This window comes from Vulpes lagopus, chromosome 5 (assembly GCF_018345385.1).
Source record: "Vulpes lagopus strain Blue_001 chromosome 5, ASM1834538v1, whole genome shotgun sequence".
In the NCBI taxonomy this organism is placed as follows: Eukaryota; Metazoa; Chordata; class Mammalia; order Carnivora; family Canidae; genus Vulpes; species Vulpes lagopus.
Genome location: NC_054828.1, coordinates 86,017,422 through 86,044,183, shown reverse-complemented (window position 1 = coordinate 86,044,183; position 26,762 = coordinate 86,017,422).

Genomic DNA, 26,762 nt, shown 5'->3' with positions numbered 1-26,762 from the left:
CAATAACATTTTGAAAAGACAACTAATAAAATGATTTGCTTTACAAGGTAATAAAAATCTTTTTGAAAATAATTATTTTGGGGCACCTGGGTGGCTCAATAGTTTAATGTCTGCCTTTGGCTCAGGTTGTGATCCTGGGGTCCTGGAATCAAGTTCTGAATAAGGCTCCCCACAGGAAGTCTGCTTCTCTTTTTGCCTATGTCTCTGCTTTTCCCTGTGTCTCTCATGAATAAATAAATAAAATCTTAAAAAAATAATAAAATAATTATTTTTGTTTCTTGTATTTAAAAAACTATTTTTTTATTTTAATTTACCAATAACCTATGTGCACTATAGGGATGATCATCCAATCTTATTATGATACAAAATATAGAATATTATACATTTTTATTTTTATATCAGTAGGATTACTTTAAGTGACATGTTCCTATTTTATTAATAAAAAAGGCCAATCAGTAAGTCTTGAAAATATGTTTAAACTTTCTTATTTTATATTGCATAACAACAACATACACATTATTATAAGGTTTTGATATTCTGGACCACTTTTAAAAAGTATAATGCAAAACATAGATTCAAGATATACAGATGTATACACACATATATAAATATATTTATATTATATTCATACTACTTTAAAAAGATATATAACATGGGCATCTGGGTGGCTTAGTCAGTTAAGCAATGGACTTGTGATTTTGGCTCAGGTCATGATCTCATGGATCCTGAGATAGAGCCCCACATTGGTCCTGCACTCAGTGGGGTGTGTGCTTGAGTTTCTCTCTTCCTCTGTTCCTCCCCACCCACTCATGCACATGATCTATCTCTAAAATAAATAAATAAAAATATTTAAAATAAAAAAGGCATAGAACAAAACATATGTTTCTGAACTACTTTAAAAAGGCTTAGAAAAACAGATATGTAATACATATTCACATCTGTATACATATATATTATGTAAGTTTTTTCCAGAAACAATGTACAAACAGAAACCACAACTGTGATTTTGTTAATTTTCTTTTCTGTTGACCAAATTACCTAGTTTCCCCCTGCAATTTAAAGAAATATTGGCAACTCTCTCATGGCTAGTGAGAACTTAGGGGGGACATATTTAGGAGATAAATGTAAGTCATCAGACACACTTTCCAGATGACCTTAAGGTTCGTTTTGCCTGCTGTGAAGGGTTGCACTTTCCATTTCAACTGCATTAAAAAAGTCCATTTAAAAAAATTTAAAAACTCTTTATTTCTGCCTGAGGATGTTGTCCTACTGACTACCCCTTTGGAGATGCTACAAATCTTCACTTCTTTTTAAGTATGGGGAATGATGTACCAGAGCAAAGCAATAAAGTGTGTTCAGAAGTAACTAAACTCAGCATGCCCTGTTGTTACTGCTTGGCTCTATGATTTCAATCCTATAATTAGATATGTTGTTGGGTTTTGCCAGGCTTTAATGACCTCCATTCTGTTTATGACAAATGCTGGAGGGCCACCCCCTGGGGGAATCCAGGGGGACAGATGAGCTGATAAGAGCTTGTTGTATTTAGTCTTGAGATGCAATTGCCTCATTTTCAGATTGTTCAAAATTCCAGCATGTCAGAAAAATGTATGTACATTGTCTGCGAATGTATATGTAGGTAGTTGTGGGTAGGGTATGTGGGGCAATTTGGAGAGTTGACAATATCAAGGCACTAAACAAATAAAGGCTGGGTTGAAAGTAATAGCTAGACTGCCCACTGGATGACGCTCTTCATCACTGGTCCTCACGAAGTGGTTAATGAAAAGTTGGGCAAAGAAATGTTTATTTATGATTATTCAATACATTGAAAAACACTTATTGGACGCTTAGTGCATATGAAGTGTTGTACTAGGAACTATGAGGGACACAATAATGGTTTATAATGAATGTGGGAAGATTATACCCATGTAAACCAACATGATGAAGCAGGCAGTGAAAAGTTCCTCAGGGAAGAATTCCCTGACCTCTCCTGGCAGAATGAAGTCCTGTCCAAGCTCTACTACAATACTTAGTACATTACAATGTTTGTCTGCACATTTGCTTCATTCACAAAATGGTGAGTTCGTTGGGAACAGGAACTATTATCATATTCCATTCCTAGTGTCTTACACGGTCCTAACACGAGGTGGGTGCTCAGGAAGTGGGAGTGAGTGTGTGAGCTGGTGAGCATGGGACAGGACCACCTGCATGCAGACCGAAGACGTGGTCCCAGATTGTTGGTGGAGAGGGTTAGAGAAGGAAACCTCTGAAGGTAGCCTCGGATATACAGGGAGGCTTTATATCCACTCTGGATGATAGGGCACTGACCAAGGAATTGGTTTAGGTGGAATACATTCACGATTATATGAGGGTTATTAGAAAGTATCCTAAAGGGTCCCCCTGCCTCACTAAAAAGAGTATTTCCTCAATTGGCTTTAAACCCTTTGAGGTAAGCATATTTTTGTTAAAATTGAAATCTTTTGGGAGGTTTCAGGCATCAACTTTTTATAAATAATCACTGTATCAGATAACTTTCTTTTAGGAATACATTTCTTCCTATAAAGGATAGAAGGTGATCTGGGCACAAAAAAATGGGTATCTGGCTGGGGAAGCAGGTCTGGACAGGAGCCTTAGTCCAAACAGGAGTGGCCTAAGAACATCATCAAGTAGTAGATTTCTAGGGCAAGAGCAGAAGGTAGTGATTGGAAAGGACTTCAAATCCAAGAGTGAACAACCATTTTGTCTTGGGCTAATCCTTTATACTGAACAAATTGGACACAAGGAGTTAGGTTGCCTTTTATATGATTCCTACTTGTATTTTCCTGTGTCAGTGGAAAGCAGCCTAAAAGTTAGAGCAGCTGGGAGAATTAGCAATTTCAAATCTAGCTTAAAGAGAAGTATTTGGGGAGTAGAGGAAAATTTGCTTCTCTCCATGGCTAGAGGAAATAATTGGTCCCATATGACAGCGAAGAATCAAAGCACAAGTTTGGAATCCATTTTCAAATTCCTGAGGAAAGTCTATTTAAGCATAAAGTTTTATTACTATTAGTGACTCTTCTTAAGGTTGAAAAATTAGTCTACTGAAAATGGTTGCAAACCTCCATATAAAGTAGCACAAATACCAAACAGCTGGAAGCTACAGGAAAATGAAGACAACAGCTTTATCTTGAGTGTTATTTCCTATATGAAAGAATAACCAAAATTTTAAAAGAAGGCTCTACAATGGATCAGCACTTTTTAAAAATGAGGTCTCAAAAATTCAAAAGGACACACAGACATGCTTAGAAACATGCTTGCAGTACAACAAAAATGCATGAGGCAACCCTATGACTGGGTTTGAAGATGGCAGGCAAAAAGTCTGTGACTTTTGGTCAGAGATATCCCGGGGCCTTAACATTTTAGGGCTTTGTACTTAACTCCTGCCCAAGCCCAGAGACATGGGAAACTATCTCTGATGGACTTTTGCAGTAAGTCTCTGCTCCCATCCCATCCTTACAGGCAACTGATACAACTTAATAAAAGGGGAAACAGCTTAATTAAATAAAGAAAACATCACTGGGTGTTTTTCTGTATGTTGGTAAATTGAACACCAATAAAAATTAATTAAAAAAAAAAAGAAAACATCAGTGTAAATAATAAATCAGTAATAACCCTTTACCCTAGTCTCACAAATATTCCAGTCTCTTGGGTCATAGAGCTCCTCAGAGACACAAAAGAAACTTGTGTTCAAAGATTTTTTTTTCTTCACCTCCTGTTCCTCCCATCTACCTGCCACAGTATGCTTCAGGAAGCAGGAAGTAGGCCATTAGGTTAATGAGTCTAAGTGTCTGCTAGCGGTGGGGGGAACCAAATCATCACACAGGAGTGAGGAGAAGGCACACAGAGAATGGGGTCTAAGCTTTTTTTTTGGCGGGGGGGGGGGGGGTCTAAGCTTTTTAAACTGAGTAGAATTCACACACTAGCACATGCCCAGCACTTCTGACACCAGATGTGGGAAGGTTTTCCCCAACACCAGCTGGGCAACGTACAGTTTAACTCAATACCGACACCATCTATCTAGAGACAGCATCAGATCCTACAGGTTATAGGCTCAGGCCCACAGGAGTGCACCCACTTCAGATGCCAATTACAAATAATAGGTGCCCACCACCTCCCCCCAGTGTTACCCATTAACTTCTGTCCAATTTGACTACAAATCAGAGGTTCCAATGACCCCCTCTCCCTGGGCCTAATAAATTTGCTCACAGAACTCAGGAAAACATGTACATTTACCAATTCACTAAAGGATCTGAAAGAGGATCCAGATGAACAGCTAAATGGAGAGATACATAGGATGAGGTCTGGGAGAGTCTCAAGTGCGCAAGCTCTATCCTTGGGGAGCTGGGGGTGTGTCACCCTCCTGTATGAGGATGTGTTCCCACCTGGAGGCTGTCAAAACCCCATACTATTGGGATTTTATGAAAGCTTCCTCATATAGGCCTGATCTATTATTAACTATTTCCAGCCCCTCTCCCTAGTCAGGAAGATGGGGCATAAGCTTGGAGCTGAAAAATTCCAAGCTTCTAATCATGGCTTGGTTTTCTGGTGACCAGTTCCATCCAGGAGCCATCTGGATCCCACCCACAGTCACTTCATTAGCAAAAAAATGCTTCTAGTGCTCTTATCACTTAGGAAGTTACAAGGGTTTTCAGAACTTTGTGCCAGGAACTAAGGGCAGAAACCAATATATAAATAAATATATATATTCTATTATCTCATATTAGCCCAGATCACAGTTAGACAATGCATAGGGTGCCCCAGGTGGTCTAATAATTTAACACCCCTTCAAACAGATGTGCTTGCATTAGCTCTCCCAGATGAAACATAATCCATTATGACTGAACTTATTAGCTACTGATAATACTTCAACAAATTACTGTTAATATATATATATATATATATATATATATATATATAATCTCAAGGAACATACTGTTTTTCTCAGTTACAACTCCTGTTTGTTTGTTTTTTTTTAAGATTTTATTTATTTATTCATGAGAGACGCAGAAACACAGGCAAAGGGAGAAGCAGGCTCCATGCAGGGAGCCCAATGTGGGACTCGATCCCAGGACTCCAGGATCATACCCTGGGCCAAAGGCAGGCACTAAACCTGCTGAGCCACCCAGGGATCCCTCTCAGTTATAACTCCTAAAGGAGCCAATGAGAATACCTGAAAAAGCCCTACAGAGTGGACAGCTAATTAAAAGGTTTCAGCAAATTTCTTCAAAAGTCTCTTTGTGACTTGATTATTGGAAAAGCTAGGCAAATAGAAAACTGATCTCTTTTGAATAAGAAAAACATATCTGCTTCAGATTTTGAAGTGTGAACTTCACGTTGACAGAACATTCTCAAATTTCACATCAGCGCTTGCTCTTCCAGCAATCTGGAAGAGCTCTTCTGTGTTGATTATAGCTTGTTGATTAATCATATCTGGTTCTCTTTTTGATTAGACCTACCATGTTTGGTGATTCTTCTCAGTTTCAATTATTCTTTAGGGGCTTCATTCTTAGACCTAGCTAGCTTAGACTAGCTAATCTATTTGATCTCTTCCCTACCATTTTTATTCTAATCTATTTGATCTCTGCCCTACGGTTTCATAAGCATTTCCCCCTCACAGTTTCTAAACATTCTTACACATAGTCTTTTCATTTTTATACCTATTAAAGTTTAAGCCTTTAATTAAATCAATGGTCATAAGCATTTAATTCTAAAAATTGCCATCTCCTCTTCTTCATTGGCTTACCATTTTTTAGTACTTAGTAATGAACAGGCATGAGTATTAAAAGTTTGCCTATTATTGGCTCCAGGGGTCATGTAAAACCATGTCCAATTAAACTTTGAGGAAACAAACCAAATTATTTCCTATGTACAGATATTTATTCATTTTTTAAAAAATGAAGATGAGAATAAACTAATTCACTACTTACAAAGATTTTATACTCCATATTTATTTTTAGAATAAAGAATTTCCTACATGTCATTTTTCAAACCAGGCAACTCCTGGGTGAAGTATATTAAACCAGTTGAGAATTTAGCTAATACAATTTACCACCTTTGCAGGTAATCAGCCTTTTGTTACGTACCACTTAGTTTCAGAATGGTAGCTCACCTGACTTCTGGCTTTGTTGGTCTCAGTTCGTGGTCCAGCCTTGGGTTCCATGCAGCATAAATACCTGTGTTACAGAAATAGAAAAGAAAAAAAAATGAGGAGATGCTGTTTAAGAATGCTTTTCCAAGACTTTCCATGAAGGCTGATGGAGAGAAATTCCAATTTATATTTCACTACTTGGGAATCTTAATTAATTAATACCATTATTCAGATTTGCCTCAGTGATTTTTAGAAAAGATATTACCTGTCAAAGTATTGCTTAAATGAATCAACCATTTTAACCAAAATATCAATTTTAATCAAGTGCTCCACCAAAAAATATTAATCTCAGCCTTCCAAGTCTTACAGCCCACTTTTGCTTGACTCTGACTCTGAAAATACTAGAAATCTTCAGTAATTTCTAAAAACATCCCTTGTAGAAAGATTTTGTTAAAATATTTAAGAGCTTCTCCACTCCTCCTTTCTGATTCCCCAAATCAACAAAACCCCAATCCTGACCCAAATATGAGTCCAGTGATTCCAAATAGAACTGAAAACTTTTGGAAATGTAAAATCTTCTTTTTTCTTTAATTTAATAAAGAATTAAAAACTGCTGATTCTGTATCCATTTTAAATTAAAATTAAAATACAAACAATTTAGCTACTTCAGTTAGTGCTTAAAAGAGACTAGTCAATTTCCAATCCCATACTTTCTGCTACAAAGATTACCTAACCACTGGGATTTGTGAATTAAAAAGGACAAAAGGGAAAGGAAAGAGAGATTATGCTCATCATTGAAAAGGAGGCTATGAGTGGATCTGGTTGACATCTTTGCTTTCTGGTGACATACTGAGCAAAGTAGAAATCTACTATGAAAATAATCAACTATGAATGGAAATGGGGGTTGAGTGGGTTTGATGTGGTCCTGTTCTTGGCGTGTATTTGTTTGGGGAACATACTGATGCTCCTGGCAAGAACTGGATCCTGTGCTAACATTGTGTTTACAAATAATGCTATAATGCCAAGTTTGCAAACTCTGTCTAGCCCATCAGGGCTTATTTCTTTGATCTTCACAGTTGAAAAAAAACATTGAGCCAACATTTAAAGATCAGGTGATTTCCCATAAACAGGTGATTTCATATAAACACTCTCAGTTCTAGGCATCTTGGAAAATCAGAATAAGATAAAATCAGGTAAGACAACAATAGTCTGCATTACCCACAGACTCTAATTGCCTAGAACTGAGTAGCAGCTGTCCACCCCCAGTCTGTCTATCATTTAGAGCTCCTTCCTTGACAGTGAGTTTCATTTGCCATTTAGCATCATCACACTCAAGCTGTTTCTTAGTAATAGTGAAAATACTGTATCTTGAAAGTAAAAAAATGAAAGGCAGGCTGAAAACTTTCTTCCCCCAAGATAAATGACAGACCATGTTTATTTATACAAGTGAAAAAACTCCATATGTTTAATAAGCAAACAAGTTGGGTCTTTGTCAAAAGAAGACAACTTACCACATCCAGCCATCCCACTAATTTATGTTACTCTCATGGCCCATGTAGGCACTGAAGTTTGCAGTCCCCAAATTATTACATTCTTTGCACCAGTGATTCTCAACAAAGGGGTGTAGAGGAGTATCAGAATCATCAAAGGGCTTTTTCAAAGTATGCTTCCTTCCACATGGACAATGAACAGGCATGGACAATTCTGGGATGCATGCCCCTCTGGAGGCTTTGTCTGATGATGGAAGCTATCTAAGAGATTCTGATATAATTATCTGGTGGAGAACTCTATATCTGTTCTTTAGATGGGAACTATTGAAAGGCATCCTGATGTCTTCTTTCTAATTTCTCTCCCCTGTCCCATCCCCAGATAAAACGCCTAACAGCCTAAGAATTCAGACATCATGCCAAGCACCCATAATGGAGCTATAGTTAGGTGTATAAATGGTGAGAAGCTGCCAATGAGCCCCTTTCAACTATGAAGTTCTTGCTTCAAATAGTGTGTGTGGGTCAGAGTTAGGGTAAAAGCTACTTAACATCTTTGAATGTCTCCAGATGGGTGGAGGATGTCTCCAGATGGATGGTTCACAAATTTGGGAATCTGTAGAGCTCATTAAAATATCAGTGTCCAGGGCAGCCTGGGTGGCTGGCTCAGTGGTTTAGCACCGCCTTCAGCCCAGGGCATGATCCTGAAGACCCGGGATCGAGTTCCGCATTGGGCTCCCTGCATGGAGCCTGCTTCTCCCTCTGCCTGTGTCTCTGCCTCTCTTTCTCTCTCTGTTTCTCATGAATAAATAAATAAAATCTAAATATATATCAGGCCTTGCCATTGTTCTATTTAGTAATTCTGGTGTGGGTGCTTAGAGACTCAAACCAACAAACTGACCATGGCCAGAGTACATATATAAAAATAGAATTCTGACCACAGCCTCTGCAGCAACCAGTCCATGAAGCCAAACCACAGCCTCCATAACAATCAGCCCCAAACAGCCATGATCTGATCAATTAACTGCCAGCTTCCCTAATTTTTGTCCCTGCTCCTAATTTAGCACAAACCAGAGAAATCTAAATGTGTTCTCCTAAACAATCACATATGATGCCCCACTTCCAGTTAGTTCCTCCCGCTTTCCCATGCCAACAACCTCTGATCACAGCACACCAGAATCCTTCCCTTTTCCACAGAACCTTTTACACTCCCTATACCTGCCTTTGTGTTCCTGCAAAATCCAGTGATGGTGGCCAACTCCCTTGTAATAGCAAGTTCTGAATAAATAGACTTTGCCTATTCTCATTTGGGTGGTCATTATTTATTCTTACGGGTTCTAGGAAACAATATTTTCAGCAGGCTCTCCAGATAATTCTGCTGCACATTAACATTTAAGAGCCATTGCTAGAAATCACTCTTAATGTTTCCCAAATCTTGCAAGAATTACTTGTGCTTGTCTGTGCGTGGGGAATGGATACAGATTCTCACGTACTACCCCAAGCTCCAATTGAAACAGAATCTCTGGGAAGTGTGTTTGAATATTTTTTGTAATGAGTTTATTCCTCCAGGTGATGCTTATCATCCATCAAAGGAATTTGGAAGCCACTGGACTATGCTTCTATTCACAGGCTTATGCCAGGTTGACAGAATACAAAGCTCCTAGAAAGCTTATTATAAATCAAGATTTCTAGGCTCCACCTCTGGAGATGCTGATGTTGTTAGTCTGGGCTTTCCCAGTGATTCTGAAGAGTAGCCTGTTTTGGGAAGCAGTGCTATACCTATGTGATTCTCAAACAGCAATGTGCATGCAAAGTCTCTGGAGATCTTATGAAAATGCAAGTTCTGGGGTGCCTGGGTAGCTCAGACAGTTGAGCGGCCAACTCTTGGTTTTGGCTCAGGTCATGATCTTGGGATTGTGAGATTGAGCCCCATGTCTGGCTCTGCGCTTGGTGGGGAACCTACTTGAGATTCTTGCTCTCTCTATGCCCCTCCCCCTGTTCTCTCTCTCTCAAATAAATGTATAAATCTTTTTTAAAAATGCAAGTTCTGAGTCAGTGGTCTGGAGTAGGGCTGAGATTCTGCATATCTGATGAACTCCCATATGATGTTTCCCTGGCTGGCCTATTAACAACATTCGGAGCAGTCAATATTGGCTGCACAGTAAAACCAAATGGGGAAACAGCCTCAGGAGTGAGACTCAGGCACCAGGAGGTCTCACCACACAACCAAGATCACTGGTTCATCTGCTCACTGCTTAGCCACATGACTGGAGCAGTGTTTTTATAGGAAATGCTACATAAGCCATCTGATTAGAACTCTACCAAAATTGGCCTTGACATGTCACTCACTCCTCAGCATGACTTTGTAGCACTAGCACTTTTCTGGGGGTCTGAGGATGCCTAGAGGCCCACCAAATACCCTAGAGAGACCTTGTTCTATTGAATTCCTGTTGAACCACCTCGTTGTCAGCTTTCAGGGGCTTCCTGCTGAGGAAGAGGTGTAATGATAACCCAGAATATCCCATGTGCCCAGCAGCTGGGAAAGCGAATGCTAAGAGATAATGGTCTTCAATTACTGATGGAATTTCCATAAGGTAAATGTGTTTTTACCTCGGGGGTGAGTGTGAGAGTATGATTGGGTTCTACCAGCTAAGAAAAAACAAAATAAAAAACAAGACACCAAAACTCCCCTAGTGGTCATATCTGCTTATTTTTCATCTTTCTTCTCTAGGGTTTCATGACTGATTATACGGGTAAGGGAGATGATAGTGTTGTTGTTGATGAGAAGGCAGATTTGGATGGGTTATAATTACAATTCACCCTTCACCAGATGGCTTCATCCCGTTGCCAGGCATTTGATGAGCTATTTCATGAAGACTGTATGGGGATGGGTTAATGTCTGAAAGCCTGTGGATTTGAATGGACCAATGTGAAGGTGCTTAACAGATCCTTGGATGCTTGACTCATTTTAGCTTAGCGGATGAATAACCTGGTACATAATAAAATCTAAGAGAGCTATTCCAGGAGAAAACTATCTCATACGCAAGGACTATGTGGGTTTCAGGCAAGCAAGGATGATAGCAGAACTGAGCAGATTTATAATAACAGGCCTGAAACCATTTTATCATGAGATCATGGATGCAAGTTTTTAAAAACCATCTATCCAAAATGCATCATAATAAGTCAATCATAAAATTCTCCTGGCTGATCAACATTTCAATCTGCCTATGCTCCGTAATTATCCATAGCAAAACATCCTCTGTATAATGAATGGCTGTTGTCTTCAACCATGTCTTAGTATATAAACAAAATGTATTTCTAAGAAATATTCGAACTTCTAAAGCCTGGGTCATGTTAGCAATAGAAGCTCTATGGTGAGCCAGAGACTGTTTGTAATTATCATGATGTAAAGCCTTATGCCCAGGCAGAGGTTTGCAGGTTAACAAGGGAAGGCAGCAGAATGCCCATGGGAAAAAAATTCTTAATATCATCTACAAGTGCACATCTGGTTTCAAAGGAACAATAATTCTAATAGGCAATGGTGGGCCTAATGGACATACATCACATGTATATATATATAATTATAATGTCATATAATATCATATCATGATATAATATAGAATAACATATATAATTTATACATTGATAATATATGTATAATATACCATGCACCTTTAGTTAAACAACAAATTTGATGAGTTCAAAGGTTTTTGAACAGAGAGGTCTAAAAGATAAAATGGATAACCAATTGGCTGAACTTTATAAAAACATTTATATAAACTTTATGTAAACATTTAGCAGATGATGATAGAGACACTCCAGACCAACCAAAGAAAACAAAATTTAAATGCAAGTCTTGCTTTATTGCATAGTAGTAGATCAATGCTGCTTTCTTCATCTTGTCTCACCATGATATTTTAATACCCTAGGAGATATATAACAAGGGAAATATCTAGCAAAGACAACTGAATATAAAGATAAGAAAAACAGTCTGGGGAATTTCCAGTGAATGGGGAATTTCCAATGACTGCCTTATCAGTGGGTATTAAATTGAGAAACACAATATTGGACTGCACCTACCTTGCCCTACCTCATCCCCAACATTGGCCCCTATGGGCAGATACCCAAGGAACCCAACACCTACCATGTGATGGGAACTTCCTTTTGAGTGGTTGGGTCTGCTGCTCCCTGTATCAACCACACAGCAGTGTGTCTCTTTCCATTCAGACTCAACTTTGAGAAAAGGCACAGATGTGAGTGAGAACTGGTCAGGCCACACTGTGTTCTGGGATATGTGGTCACCCTAGAAAAAGCCTGGGAACTGTGAAGACTGGGGTACCACAAATATAAACATGAGAGCTGCAGATTAGAGGTGACTCCTTTCTGTCTTCAGAGAGCAGATGAAAAACCGTATTTCAGTTCAGCAAGTCCTTCAGGAGATGTCTGGCCAAGCCCAAGAACTTGGGGTGGGAGCAGTCAGAAATGCCTCTAAGTCCAAGTTGGAAGAGGGGAGCTAGCAGCACCCAGTAGCTAGGTACTCCCAAAGTGATAACCTCTTAAAATTCTGTGGATAGATCTCAGGCCTGGATAGCTCCTCTCTAAAGTATTAGTTGACTAAAAAATAATAAAATAATAAAACTTACAAACAAAGGCCCTAAGGATAAATTCAAGTGAAGCAAAATATTTGAAGACTCAGAAAGGGTATACATTTGCAAATTAGTTGCTATAGGAAATAGAATTAAAAAAGAAAAGACACTTCTCTGAGCATTCATTGACAAACCAAAAGCTCTCAGGGGTCAGAACACTGTGCTTCATCTCTTAACATCAGCACTGATTTAACACTCTGAGGGAGCCTAGAGGCCCCTGCTGGGCTCCTGTGAGTGGACCTGTCTACCCCAGAGGCTGGCAGACAGAAAGAAGGCAGCAGCCAGCAGGGAAATCAGATGCAGTTGTGGGGAGCCAGGGACAGTAAAAGCAGAGGAAGGAGGCTGAGACGTTTACCCAGGAAGCAATTTCTTATCTCCTCACACTTGTCATACTTTTTGATACATTTTTATTGACCTTGGATCACAAAGAATATTAAACTTCCTGAATCTATTTTTGAATGGTTTCATATCTGGAGATTCCTTATGCTATTACATTGGTATGTAGCATTAGCATTTCCTCCATTTGTCTTTTCTCAGGGATAGATTTAAGAATAAATTAACACTCATTCATTTCTGGCACTAAGGGTGAGACAATAGTATTATTATTTCTTTATGATTTATTAAGGATTGCACCAGGTTTTTAAAATAAGGATTCGCATGTAGGTCTCACAACAACCCACTGGTAGGTGTGAAAATCCCTACCTTGTGGCTTACGCAACTGGGTTCCAGGAAAATTATGTAACTTGATTAAGGTCATATGGAGAAGTCAGGATTTGAACTCAGGTGTACTTTACTCCAAGCCCTTTCTGCCATAACCATGCTCTCTCGAAAGAACACACTGCCAGGAGTTGATGGTTTTCTCTACAGCTCCCCTATCTTCTGATTAAATTGGTCTGTTGGGCAGAATTATGGTTCTCAGTCATTTCCCTTGATGGTTCCCTTCTCTACCTCTCTTGGGTCAGTTTGCTGCACCTACTTGAGCCTGAATTTTACTTTGACTCTGAAATTTACTTTTCCCTTGGCACACATTCTCTCTTTTGGGCTAGTGGTTGGTGATTGTCAGCCAATTATTAGCTAATTACTGCCTAGAAATTCACTAGGTAAAGAGAGGAGGAACCTTAGGTAATATTAAGGAGAGAATAATTTACCCTTACTTTTCAATCTCTGTCACAAAAAAAAAAAAAAAACCCTAAAAAAAAAAATCATTACCCAAACCAGTATTACTCACCTTGATAAGTTACCTCATTCACTAGATGTGATCTCAAATGATTTTCTAAGAAAATCAAATCTACTTTCAAAGGGCAAAAATTTTATTTAATTCAGATATTCAAAAGAATGAGCTGTAGGTTCTAAAGGCAATTTGAAGTTAGTCCAAAAATAAAGTCTGAGATGGCTGGAATAAATATGAATTTTTTCACAGTGAGTATTTTGAAAGTGAACCTTCTTCTGCATACAGATTTTCTGTATGTTATTAAAAACTTGGTCATTTTATTTCCAATAAATACTGTTTTATGCCTAAGTTGGACAGAGTTGTCTTATGTAACTTAAATTTTAAAATACTAATTAATGCAAAATTTCAAACCTGAAGTGAGGTGTTCAAATAACAGAACTTAAAATATTATCTTAAATATAAAACTTGGTTTACTCAGGGTATGGAAGGAAGCATGCACTGTAGTCCATTCTGTCCTGGCTCAGACCCATTTAATGCATTACACAAAAAAAAATGGTTAAACTGTAACTGTTTATTAGGATTGAGATCATATACCTTACATGGAACTTCAGGGGACTTAGCAGAAAATGTCAGATTATTCAAGGATATTGGCTACTTCTTGTAGCTTTCAGCAAGGGTGATACTCAAAATATGGTTTACAATTGGGTAAATCCCAAGGGCCCTCCAATCATGGCGGATGCCAGGTGTGGACCTGAGCTCTGAAATCCTGCTGCCCCTTTAGTTGTTGGTTGTAGTGTCCTCTAGGATGTCCTGGGGAAGGGAAGAGGGTAGCGAAGGGATTGGAAAGAGGCAGAAGGCTGTAGTTCTTTCAGTTTTGGTCCTACAGTGACTGGCTAAATTATCACTCTGGCTTTCAAGAAGATCCTTCAAGAAAAGGCTCTTGTCCAAGTTGACCTATGTAATAGAAGCAGAAAGAGAGCCAAATGCAGCTGATCTTTCTCCTGTGACCAGTAATCCAGGACCTATGAGGGTGAGTTGAATTCTCAGTGTGAGTAGAAGCAGGGTGATGATGGAAACAGAGTGAAGGATTGTCCTCACAAATGGGGAGAGTCTGCTCCCTGGCCCTTTTCCCACCACATAGGGCTCCTTTGTGCCTTTTCTTCCTGATACCTGATATAAAACTAGAATCTCTCTGCTCTATAGAAAAAAAGGGAACTTAACCCCAATTCCCTAAACATGTCCTGCTGTGCATGTAACACCTATTAGAAGTGATCATTTTCCCACCATTAACTACTCCTCTGACACATGGGGATGGTGAAGAGAGGGCTCTGCCTCCCTGTCTGGCCTATTGCCTTTAGGCTGTGCCATGGCGGTGTGGAAGCTGAAGTTTGGTCAAGTGGGCAGAGCCGCTAGGCCTGTTGCAAAGAGATGGAAACTGTAAGAGAATGAAGTTGGCCTAGAGTTAAAGATGATTTTTAAATATATTTCTTTGGTTACTGGCTAGAAATTTCTCCAGGAATTGAAAAGACTGGCAGCTAAATAGGGTTTTAGGGCAGTTAAGCTAACAAAGAAAATCTAGTTTAGAAAAAAGCCTATGATACTGAACTCCTAAAACAATCCCCAGACTCCAAAATCACCAGGAAGGGGACTGCCAAAGCAGCAACTTGAAGACAACGCATCCCTACACGCTTCTTAGCCATGGTCCTGCAGCTGAAACAGATATATGAAATCTCACAAGGAGGAGACCCAGAAAGCCACACTGGCCAACCAGTCACAGAAGCAGAGGACATGCTATGGACGAGGATGGGGTATCTCATGCATTTTTAGCTTCCCCCTTTATAGATGGGTGCTCCTGTTGTGGTTTTCCTGCTTTTCTTCTACTACTGATTATTCAGCATGTTGGAGATGCTTAAATTTATCAATTAGCTATAAATTGACAGGTTAAAAGGAGCCATACCCAGATTATATCCATTACACAGGGGTCCTGGTCTTGAAGCTAGATTGGATATGATTTGGGGTGATCTTCCTTTCAGGAGGTGGTGGTGAATACATACATGATTTCACATGGAACAGTTACACTAATTCCTAATTCCTAATTGTAAGTACTGGAATAGAGGATAATGTAATCCCTCAGCAACCACAAGGTGGAATGTAATAAACTATGGTAGTTATATTTATCAGCCCAGTAAATTTTCCTTCCTCCTTTTGTACTAAGAGCTTCTGCTCTGCTGGCTAACAAAGTGACCAGAGAGACATTTGTCCTTGATCACCCCTATCTAGTGTGGCTGTGCTTATCCTGTCCTGCCACTCTTGCCCCAGGGCCTGGCCAATCATGAGCCCCCATTGCCCAGTGAAATGATTTGTTCTAGTGTGGTCACATGACCTAAGCAAACATGGAGAGAAATAAGCTTTACCTGCTGATGGTAGTTTGCTGACGGTGGTGCCCAACACATGGAGAAGAGATAAAAACTGGACAATGACAATACCAGCAGTGCTGAATACCTAGTTTTAGATCCCTAGGCTCAAGTTCTTAGTTTTCATAGCTTTTCTAAAGGTTTTGTGAGCTACTTCTGTATCTTTCTTTATATATATATTCTATGTATTTGAATATCCATAGTTATATACATGTATTATACATGTAATTTTCTATATAATATATAAGTTTAGTTTCCTCCACTTGCAACCAAAAATACCATGTAAATAAACTTGAATTCTATAACTAGTAATAGAACAATGAAAATGACTCCCAAAATGTGCAACCCTCCTGTAACATGTATTATTTAAATAAATCTGCCATTATATTTAGAAAAGTTATACACAGAATGCCATGAGAGAGTAAAAGCTGCTATTATGCATGTGCATAATACATTTTTATATGTGAAAAGTAGGAAAATATTTTAGAATTTATCTAGCAATTTATTAAAAGCACTTTTTTTTAAAAAAAAAGATTTTATTTATTTATTCATGAGAGACAGAGAGAGAGAGAGAGAGAGAGAGAGAGAGAGGCAGAGACACAGGCAGAGGGAGAAGCAGGCTCCATGCAGGGAACCCAACTTGGGACTTGATCCCGGGTCTCCAGGATCAGGCCCTGGGCTGAAGGCGGTGCTAAACCGCTGAGCCACCCGTGCTGTCCCTAAAAGCACTTTCACACCTCAATTAATTTTCACCAAAAAAAGGAACCTAATACAAGTCAGCTAGTGATAATAATAATAGCAATTATTTATTAAGCACCTACTAAGTGCCAGGTGTTACTAGACACTTTGCATGCGTTATCTCTAATACAGTGGCTCTGCATTGTAAGGATTTGTGTCCTGGTTTACAAATAGGGAACTGAGGTTCAGTAATTTTACCAAGCTCACAGTCGGTGGGTGGCAGGGCAAGGTCTGAAGACCAAATTTGATGCTTCTAAAATTTGTGTGCTTTACCCAATACCACATGGCATTTCCTCTCTACATACTGGCATCCCATCTTTTAAATAAGAAGCAAGAGTAATTACTTGCCCTGTTGGACCTGGCACCTTAGAAACAGAAAGATCTGGGAAGAGAAGGAGACTGACACAGAGCTCAGGACAATAGAAAGCACTGCACGTTGTAAGGAAATGTTCATTGATCCCTACAGCGGAGCAGCTTTTCAGTTTGCAAAGCTTTTCCATGCTGCTTCAGTACAAAGGCATCTGAGAACAGATTGTGTACAGCAAAGAGAGTTTTCTCTAGAAATCAGGAAAAGATAAAACTAAAGAGTGGTGAGGGTCAGGAAGGGGGCAGTGCATAATCACAAGTGTGTGCTGTCTATGAACAGCAGCTTCCTGGGGCAGGAGTGGCAGGATGGGACAGCACAGCCACAATAGACTGGGGCGATCAAGGGCAGATGCCTCCTGTCCTTAGCGGGAGCGCTGCCTTGATTGGTGCTGCCAAATGCTCACAGGGTCTGGAGGACCACCCGTGAGGCCTGCTGGCTGCTACTAATTATCTGCTGAGTTGTCTTGCCTGCTGCAGAGCAAAGGAAGGCTGCAAGGAGGCAGAGGGAGCAAGGCAGCTTCCCCCTTCCATTGGTGGCAGGCCAGGCAGCCTTTAACCAGAAATCCAAATGCCTTAGACTTAAGGAAGCTGCAAATTCTTTGCTAATTTCCTCACTTGCACTGCTCTGCTCTTTGTTCTTGCTCAAAACTAATCGAGAAGTAACATATACTTATATTTACATATTTACCAGCCTGATCACACCCTAAAGGCTGGGGAAATAAAGGCCCCCAAGATAAAGAGGCTTCCTCCTTTCTTCTGGATTATATCCAGAGTGTTATTAAGAAACTTGGCATCTCTGCCAAACCTTGCTTTTAGAAACAAGATGCACTTTGGCTAATTATTTTTACCTAATGAAAAATGTCTGCTTGAACTGGACTCATTTCCCCCAGGGGTTCTGGTCTCTCTAGGAAATAAAGGAAAACTCTTGACATTTTTTTTTTCCTTTCACAGGCCGGAGATATATTTATTTTGCAATTGACACAAAAGGATCCCCTGTGACATTCTTGCTTGAGGACACATTTCCAGCTCTAACTGTGTTATTAGCCATACCCTTTGGAGAATTAGTAACACATAGCTAGGAAAGGAATAAAAACAATGATTCAATAAGTTGAGCTCAGGAAACATGACTGAGTCGGATATAAGAAGGAATATATAATGTTGGGCTCTGGACAAGATCATGAAGAGAAACTGGTAAGCTGGAGGGAAATCATACTCTGTCAGACCCAACCAGCCTCTGATGTCAGCACTGAGCCCCAAGAAATGACTGGCTTTGATGAGTAGTGGTGAATAAGCTCAGTGGAAGAATCCAGTGTCCTCAGCTTCCAGTTCAAAATGGCAGTGAACAGCAGTTTCTTTATGACTCTTTCAAACTTTGTTTTAAAAGACCCAAGAAGGAAACTTAGAGAAATATACAACAGCAGAAAATTCAAATCAGCAAGCAGATTAGTGCCAGAATCTTGAAGGAATTTTTACAAATTGCAAGGCAAATTACAATAAATTAGTTTTGAAAACAGAGCAGAAACAAAGACTTCATTTCATCAAACACACACACCCTGAAGATAGATAAGCAAATGCTTTGTACCACCCTCACTATCTGTCTCTGGTCTCAGAACCAGAGTCTGTAACCCATGAATGTGGATTTTGAGGTAGCTTGAGCACTCTTGTCCTTTCCACCCTTTACCCTCCCATCATGATACTCAACTTTCCATAGTCAGCAATTGCTAGAAAATGAGTAAGCACAAATGGGAGGGGTATTGGTTGGTTCAAAGAATTCTGGGAAGCACAGCCCCATTCATACACCATCTTGTAAGAGATGGGCTCACCTCTAATAGATGGGCTCACCCATGAGTCTAGGGTGTCAGGGACCTACGTGGCAATTGAAGAAACCACTTTGGTTCAGTAGAAGCTACTTTAGTGATACGAGATCACTCTTTTATTGAGATTTAAAAATGTATTAACATGGAGGATGTTTTTTCTTTTGTGTGCTGTGTAGGTGTTATATTTCTCAACTTTTACTAGCAGAAATTTGCCCATCTTAATACAATGAATTAAGTAGCTTTCATCTGAGTATCTGTTTGAGGATATATTATATATAGCATGGGAACTGCTGTTTCTTGAAAGGGTTGAAAGGATAAAAGAAAGAAATTACTGGCTCAGAATTTTTTGATATGATTCTCAAATTTCAAAGATTTCTTCTATCACCATTACTCATGTAATTCAAATTTTAACTACTTCTTAGCTAATTATTATAATTTACACTTAATTATGATTCATCAAGTTTTTATATTTTATTAGTGTAGACTTGATACACAACGCGCCCTGCCTTGCTGAATTGTTTGGGAATGGTCCTTTGATTAATAGGCCCCTCAGTGCTGACACTAATCTCCAGTAAATATCCATTTAGTCCAAACTAGTGTGTGTAAGAATCAAGATCTGGATCAGGATCTTACCTTCAAAGATATCTGCTGTTTTGGAATCCACTTGGTGTAAATCTAGAGTCAGGTGAGTGCTATGTTTAGTTCAATAGGCAGCCAGAAAACTCCTTGTTTTTTATTGAAAGTTAATTCTTTATGGCTTCCCATTTCGTAGTCACTTCCAGGCATTGGTTTTTCTGACACTACTCAGCCCAGACATTCATGTGTGAAGTGGCCCCACTAGACAGAGGGTAAGCTGTGAGACAACCAGTGGGGAGGCAGTGAAGTCTCCCTTGTCATTTCCCCAGTCTCTAAATATCCAAGTGTCCTAAGCTTTAGTGCTCTCTCTCTCTGTTTCCTATTTACCCTCACTCTTCCATAGGTGATCTTATTCAGACCCATGGCTTAAATGCCATTTATACATCAATGATTCTCAAATTTTTACCTCTCTCCTTTACACTAATACCTCTTATGCCCAACTACTTTACTGACCTCTTCACTTTGATATCTAATAGATATCTCAAAATATGTCCAAAATGGAACCCTTTTTTTCCAGTTTTATTAGGGGCACTGGTCTCTTGTACAGTTGAAAATCCATATATGACTTTTGACTCCCCCCAAAATTTAAGTGCTAATAGCTTACTATAGACTTACTATAGACTGGAAGCCTCACCAATAACATAAACAATTAATTAACACATGTTTTGTTTATTATATGTGTAATATACTGTATTCTTACAAGAAAGTAAGCTAGAGAGAAGAAAATGTTATTGAAAAAATCTGAAGGAAAATAAACTTATAGTACTGTATCATATTTATTGGAAAAAAAACACATATAAGTGGATATTTGCAGTTCAAACCCATGTTGTTCAAGGGTTAACTGTAGATACAAAGAGAGAAGGAGAGAGAGGGAGAGAGAAAGAGAAGGAAACGAGGAAAAAAAAAACATGTTTTCTTTCCCTGTGATGAGAACTCCTATGATTTACTCTCTTAACTTTTTAAAAAAAATTTTATTTATTTTTCATGAGAGACATAGAGAAAGAGAGAGAGAGAGGGGCAGAGACACAGACAGAAAGAGAAGCAGGCTCCATGCAGGGAGCCTGACATGGGACTCATTCCCGGGACTCCAGGATCACACCCTGGACCAAAGGCAGGGGCTAAACGGCTGAGCCACCCGGGGATCCCCTCTCTCTTAACTTTTATACTCACATTCAGCAGTGTTGACGACAGTCACCATATTGTACGTTACAACCCTAGCACTTATTTATCTTACAACTGGAAGCTTTTGCCTTTTGACCATCTTCCTCCAACTAAACTCCTGATTCCCTTGCCCCAAGACTCCTACTCCCTGAGTTTTCTCTACCTCAGTAAATGGGAACTCCATTTTAAAAATTGCTCAGGACAAAAATCTTGGAGTTGTCCTTAACTCCATTGGTAAATCCAGTTGGCTCCTCCTTCACAACATACCCAGAATAAGATAATTTCTTACTACCTGTAAGTGGTGGCTCAAAGTTGGGGATGGAGAGGCTGAGCTATCTCTAGTAATAGGGGAGAGAAACTGCTCTACAAGCCATCCTCTCTCCTTGCTGATCGGCTCATTTCTACACATGTTCCTACCTTGCCCTCAGGCCAAAGGTATCTTGCATGCTTCACCTTCCTTAGCTTGAGCACAGATCCCTTTGGAAGCCAGCTCTCTCAGAATTTCTACAGACCCATAAGGAACTCAGAAACTCTAGGCTGGAAATGGAAGATGTATTCTAGTTTTATGGGGCCTGCACTTTATGTAATTTGAGGGGGGTCTCTTGTAATAAAAAACATACATACAAAAATTAGATACAAAAGTGACTTTCTACTTAGAATAGATAATCACAAGTTGCACATCTAGAAAGCTGACATATTGTGGCATCTAAAAACATCTAGAAAAATACTTTTAATTAATTACTGTCATCTCAGTAATAATTTTGTCTTATTTTTTGGCATCTTCTTCAATTGCCTCTTACACGACAACAATTTTATAATATTGTTTCTTTGAGTAGAAAGAATTCAGCCTTTCCTTTAGTGTGGTTGATAAAATATGTGGCCTCACCCATAGACAGACACTCTGTTGGTAGTATCATTACAAGCTGTGACTTACCAACAAAGAAATTCTGATAAACTGTATTTTATATGATTTCCATTTAAAGACAAACAAACAAGTTGAGTTTGTTTCCAATAGGAGGGACCCTCCATGTTGATGAAATGGCAATGAGAACTAAGTCCTCAGTTTACAATTTTACACATTTATTGTTTGGCAGAATTTCCCACAGATTAGTTTCAGGTGCCATACACTTCAGATGTGGTTTCCTCTCCATTAACTGCATTTTTTCCAGTAGTTCTGGGCACCAGAGGGCATATTCATTCGAAATTATGTCTTTAGACTCTGCATCTTCCTATCTTGATGCCAGATGAGATGGTATAGTTTTAGGCAATAGGAGTGTTCTTGGAAACTACACCAGAATAACTATGTAAGAAGGTGACTGCAAGCCACAGAAGTATATCCTGACATAAGCATCTGGAATGTACTCTGAATGCAGCTTTGTTTTACACAGATCACAGTGTATGGTCATCCCATAAAGGGAATAATGATGGATGGGCAGGTGGAGAAGAAAGAAATAGTGGTCTTAACTGACTCAGTGAACACAATGTTGAGCCTGTCCCAGGCTTTGTGAATGGAAGGTCTTGAACCTATGCTACCTTTGCTTCATGGTAAATCTCCTCTGCTGGGAAGTGCTGATTGTGTAAGGCTATCCACAGGCAGGTACATCTATCACAACCCCTCCCTGAGACACCAACTCCTTGCCATTTAGGAACAATATAGAGTGAGGCTTGCATCTCTGGGCTATACTCTGACAAATGAATCCCAGGGACACATATTGTGCTCTTATATTATATATCTTAGGTTCCCATCACGTGTCCAGTACCTGAAACTTGAGACAAGGACTTGAGTCCATTCTTAGGGACCCTGACAACATCCAGGGTCTCATCAAATCCCCTCTAGCTTCCCCTTCCTGCTGACTGGTCGAACTCTCACTTCATTCAGAGAAGAAAAATCTTATCATATCATACATTTTTTCAAACTCTGTATTTTATAGTATAAACTCTATAACTTTGGTTCTCCAGGCATGTTCATTTTGAGCCAAGCCTTTTTTTTTCTTTAGAGTTCAAAATAAATACTATTTCTCTTTCATGTACCCAGTCCTTGGAAATCAATGGTGATTGGCTTTCCAGACCATGCTCTTAGCCAAAGATTTGCAAGTCTGTTTAAGACTCCAAAAGTCAAGAAAATGACTCTGCATTGTGTATATGTTTGCTTCCTCTGAGTGTTATTTGAGAAAAAGGCTACCTCTGAAGCCTGAAGCCAGGATGGTGGAATATGGAACAGGGAAAAGCAACCTACTAATATTTCAACATATGTTTCTGCTTTAGGAAGTATTGGTTTGGGCTTCCAGGCACCAGAAAGATTAGCCAGAACAATTGGTCAAATGGGAGGGCTCTGTTATCAGCGAGGGTCCTATTGTGCATAAATAGAAAATAATTTAATAGAAGAAATAAGGTGCTTCCAAGTTTTCAGAAGGGTTTCAAAAGCTGGTTCTAGGCTAGGTTTCTAGGAATGACTTTTAGAACAATATAGACTAAAAGAACTTCTACTTGTGCTATAATTAGAAAATTGGTGGCTCATGAAGCCACTGTACCCTGATGCTGGCTCTAGGATCACACAGCATTCTGTTTCTTACTGGCGATCCAAAAGATGCCACTAGCTTTATATGCCGGTTAGAGCCACACCAGCAGTATGAAAGCCTCACATATTGCCACCTCCCTCCCTGAAGAGTTCAGCTCTAAATTCAGTCTCACATGAGTACATCTGACCATCCTAGCTCAGAGAAATCTGGGACATAGTTTTAGCTTCTTAGCCTCTGTGGCAGAGAAAGGTGCACCAGAAGGAGGTTGGAAGTGCTGCGAGCACCCCAATCTGCTATCCATCTGTTGGAGCTGTGTACAACAACCCAACTCTGGGAATCTAAGACCAGCTCCTTAGGCTAGCAGCTTCTTGGGACAAGCCCCCAGGACCAGGTCTCAGACCAGCTCCTATTCCAGCAAGATGGTAGGCCACACATAAAAGAAACATCCACCACAGCACAATGTCTGTGAATTTAGATCCTGAGCTACCTGACTCATCCATGAAACCTCACAGCTTCTGCCACCCACATCTTTGCCTCATCCCTTCTGATTGGCATATAATCCATTCTGTTTTGGCCCTTTTCCCAGCTAAGCGTATGTCTTCTTTTGCCTGATGGAATTTTACAGATGGCTTACATACCCCTAGGACTGTCCAACTCCATGAGATGTCCGTGAATATGGGCATCTTGTTCCACTTTCATCCAATTTGTCTTAGTTTCATGGTGTGTGACTTGTTTATGACCAAATCTTGATACTAAAAACAATTTGGTTTTATTTTTTCAACAACAAGCTTGTGGGAAAAAATCTCATTTTTGTACAATTTCATAAAACAATGTTTTCCTAGAAGAGTCCTAACATCAATGATTGAAAATGTGATTTCTTGAAGACATAACAGGAAAGATTCAGTCCTGTTGATGATTTGCACTGTGAGAACCTTATTTTTCTCAATAAATATGCATCTTGGCTACAAAATATTGTGTGGAGTCATGACCCCATTAATTTCTATAAATGAAATTTTGATTCAGCTTATTATAATATACTAAATGATATCAGACCAATATTAAATAAGTCTGTGGAAACAATCATTCTTCAATCATGGAGAAATTGAAAGCTGCATTATATTCATTACTGAGCATAAATAACATGTTTAGACTTCATTGTTTAGTAAAAATTGATGCATAAATTAGCTCTTCCCTAATTTTCATTTCATTAATCATGCCATTTTAATTCCTCTTAATTTACTCATTCATAGAGTCCATACAAAAAAGGTATGAAAACGTTAATCTTCATCTCATAATAGTTTTTAAAAATGTCTCTGCATTTACATGTCTAGGTAGTATTTTCCTTCCTTCCATTGTGATAATAAATTAAACTCAATATATTGGTTAGACATGAGGTAGGAAAAATAGAAAAAGGTTATTCCAGTGCACATGATTGCCTGGGAACCTCCAACAGTACCATTAGGCGTCCTTTCTGGGACATGATCTTATTTCTGTCACCCTCCACCATCTGGCCCCAGTACTGGAGAGGGCCACATTCATATGAACACGTTCTACATTTGCCTTCTGACTTCCACATTGACCACAGAGAACCCTCGTGGCTGTGCCTAGATATTGCATGCTCCTGCCTCTTGTGCTCCTGCTATTGCCTAGATCAATCTGCCACTCTGCCCCCAGCATCCTTACCCTTGAGAGTGTCCTTAGGAACGGTGCACCTGAGAAACTGTAGCAGTGCCCCTTAAAACAAAGGCACTCTTACTTGGTATGGATCAGGACTCTTGCCCACTTCTGTCCTCTCTGGCAGAGTGCCCAAATCCTCACTGTGTCTTTCTCCCTTTTCTGTTCATGTCCACATGTCCCTTGTGTGTTCACAAGGACAGGAGCCAAGGTGTTAAAGCAAATGCTAAAAGGATCTGTCTCCCATACCAGGAATGAAGAGTGGCAATCACCACTTATTTATTTAGGAGTCTGTATCCTTCTGAACCCCCACCTGCCCTCTAATACACACACACATACACACACACACACAGTCTGTGCAATGGCCAGGAATTCACAGAAGGACACATATAAGCTATGGAAGCAAATAATTTAGAGATCTTGTATACTACCAACCCCAGGGCAGAGCTGTTGGGTGACAGTGTGAGGTGCTATCTTTGCAGCTGGGGCATAGATAACTTCAAACCTGCTATTTGAAAACAGTCTATTCCCTGCTTCCAGCCAACCCATGCTGGAAGCTCTTGAGCTCAAGATGTCATAGTTCTTACACAGCTTATCTCTATCTAGCCCAGCAAAGTAACAGATGTCTTTTAAAAAATATATTATGGAATATTTCAGACACATAGTGAGGTCTAATGAATGATATAACAAACAGATAAGTACCTACCATCTATCCGACTTAAGATGTAAAATATTATCAACACATTTGCAGACCCCTGTATCCTTCCTGAGTCAGTTTTCCTCTCCCCCAAAGGTAACTACTATTCAGATTTTACTAACACGTTTCTTAGCTTTTCTTACGTTCCTTGATCCACTTACTTTCAGATAAACTCAGTTAAAGCTGGGATTGTGGTACTTGGTTTCAGTGTAGATCTGTATAATGTCAGGGAATGAGGTGTATGGTTTTGATTTACAACAAAACACCTGGCTTCTAAGGGGTCTTACCTGATACTCACACCTGGCCACCTCCAAAGATGGATCTCCTTGAGATGACCATAACCCCTACCAGCCCCTGGTAGGTTCTAGTGTGCTCTCTGCTAGCCATGAGTCTCCAAAGGCCTCAGGGCTTCCCACTATTCCTCCCTAAAAACAAGAACTTCTCTTGGAGATGCACAAGGCTCTGGGAGGCTTCTACTCCAGTTCAAGCAGAGTTTCACAAACTGTGCTTTGCAATTCATCTAGAGAAACATTTGCTTCAACAAAAATATGCCAAAGGTATTGACTTATTTTAACTGACCCCCATTCTTGGACATGTATATACATCAGTTTCTATCTCTGTACATACAACTTGGTTCACAGTATAAATTCCTAATTATAAAAGTTCAAGATTAAAGAAGATACACATTTCAAAAAATTCTGGCACATATTACCAAATTGCTGGAAAAATTGTGCCTATGCACATAATCAATGATTGAGGGCATATAAGGATTATTTCTTTTAGGTTTTACATTTTCCTATGCATGTATTTTCAATTTATTGGTCACAGTATTAAAATTCTTTAACCCTAAATTTGTAATTTGATTTACTAGATTGATTGGTGGTATGTCAAAATATCTCACTATTGTCTTTCAGCTTATGTTTATCTTACTGACAGTGCAAGCTATTTGCACAGAAAGTACAATGATTGTTAGAATTTCATTTGTCCCTATACATGTTAATTTTAAATGTTTTTAAATTATGTATTTCACTTAATGTGTTTAGACTTGAATTATTGTCATATGTGCGTATTTATATATATAAAATGTGTACACACACACATAAACTCAGTAAATGTCTTTTTGCATTGACTTATGCAAACGCCGGGTGCAGGTGTCCCAGCGTTTCACTGCATCTGTATCTTTCGGGTAAATCCCCATCAATGCAATTGATGGGTGGAAGGGGAGATCTATTTTTAACTTTTTAACTATTTGAGGAACCTCCACACAGTTTTCCAGAGTGGCTGCACCAGTTCACATTCCCACCAACAGTGCAAG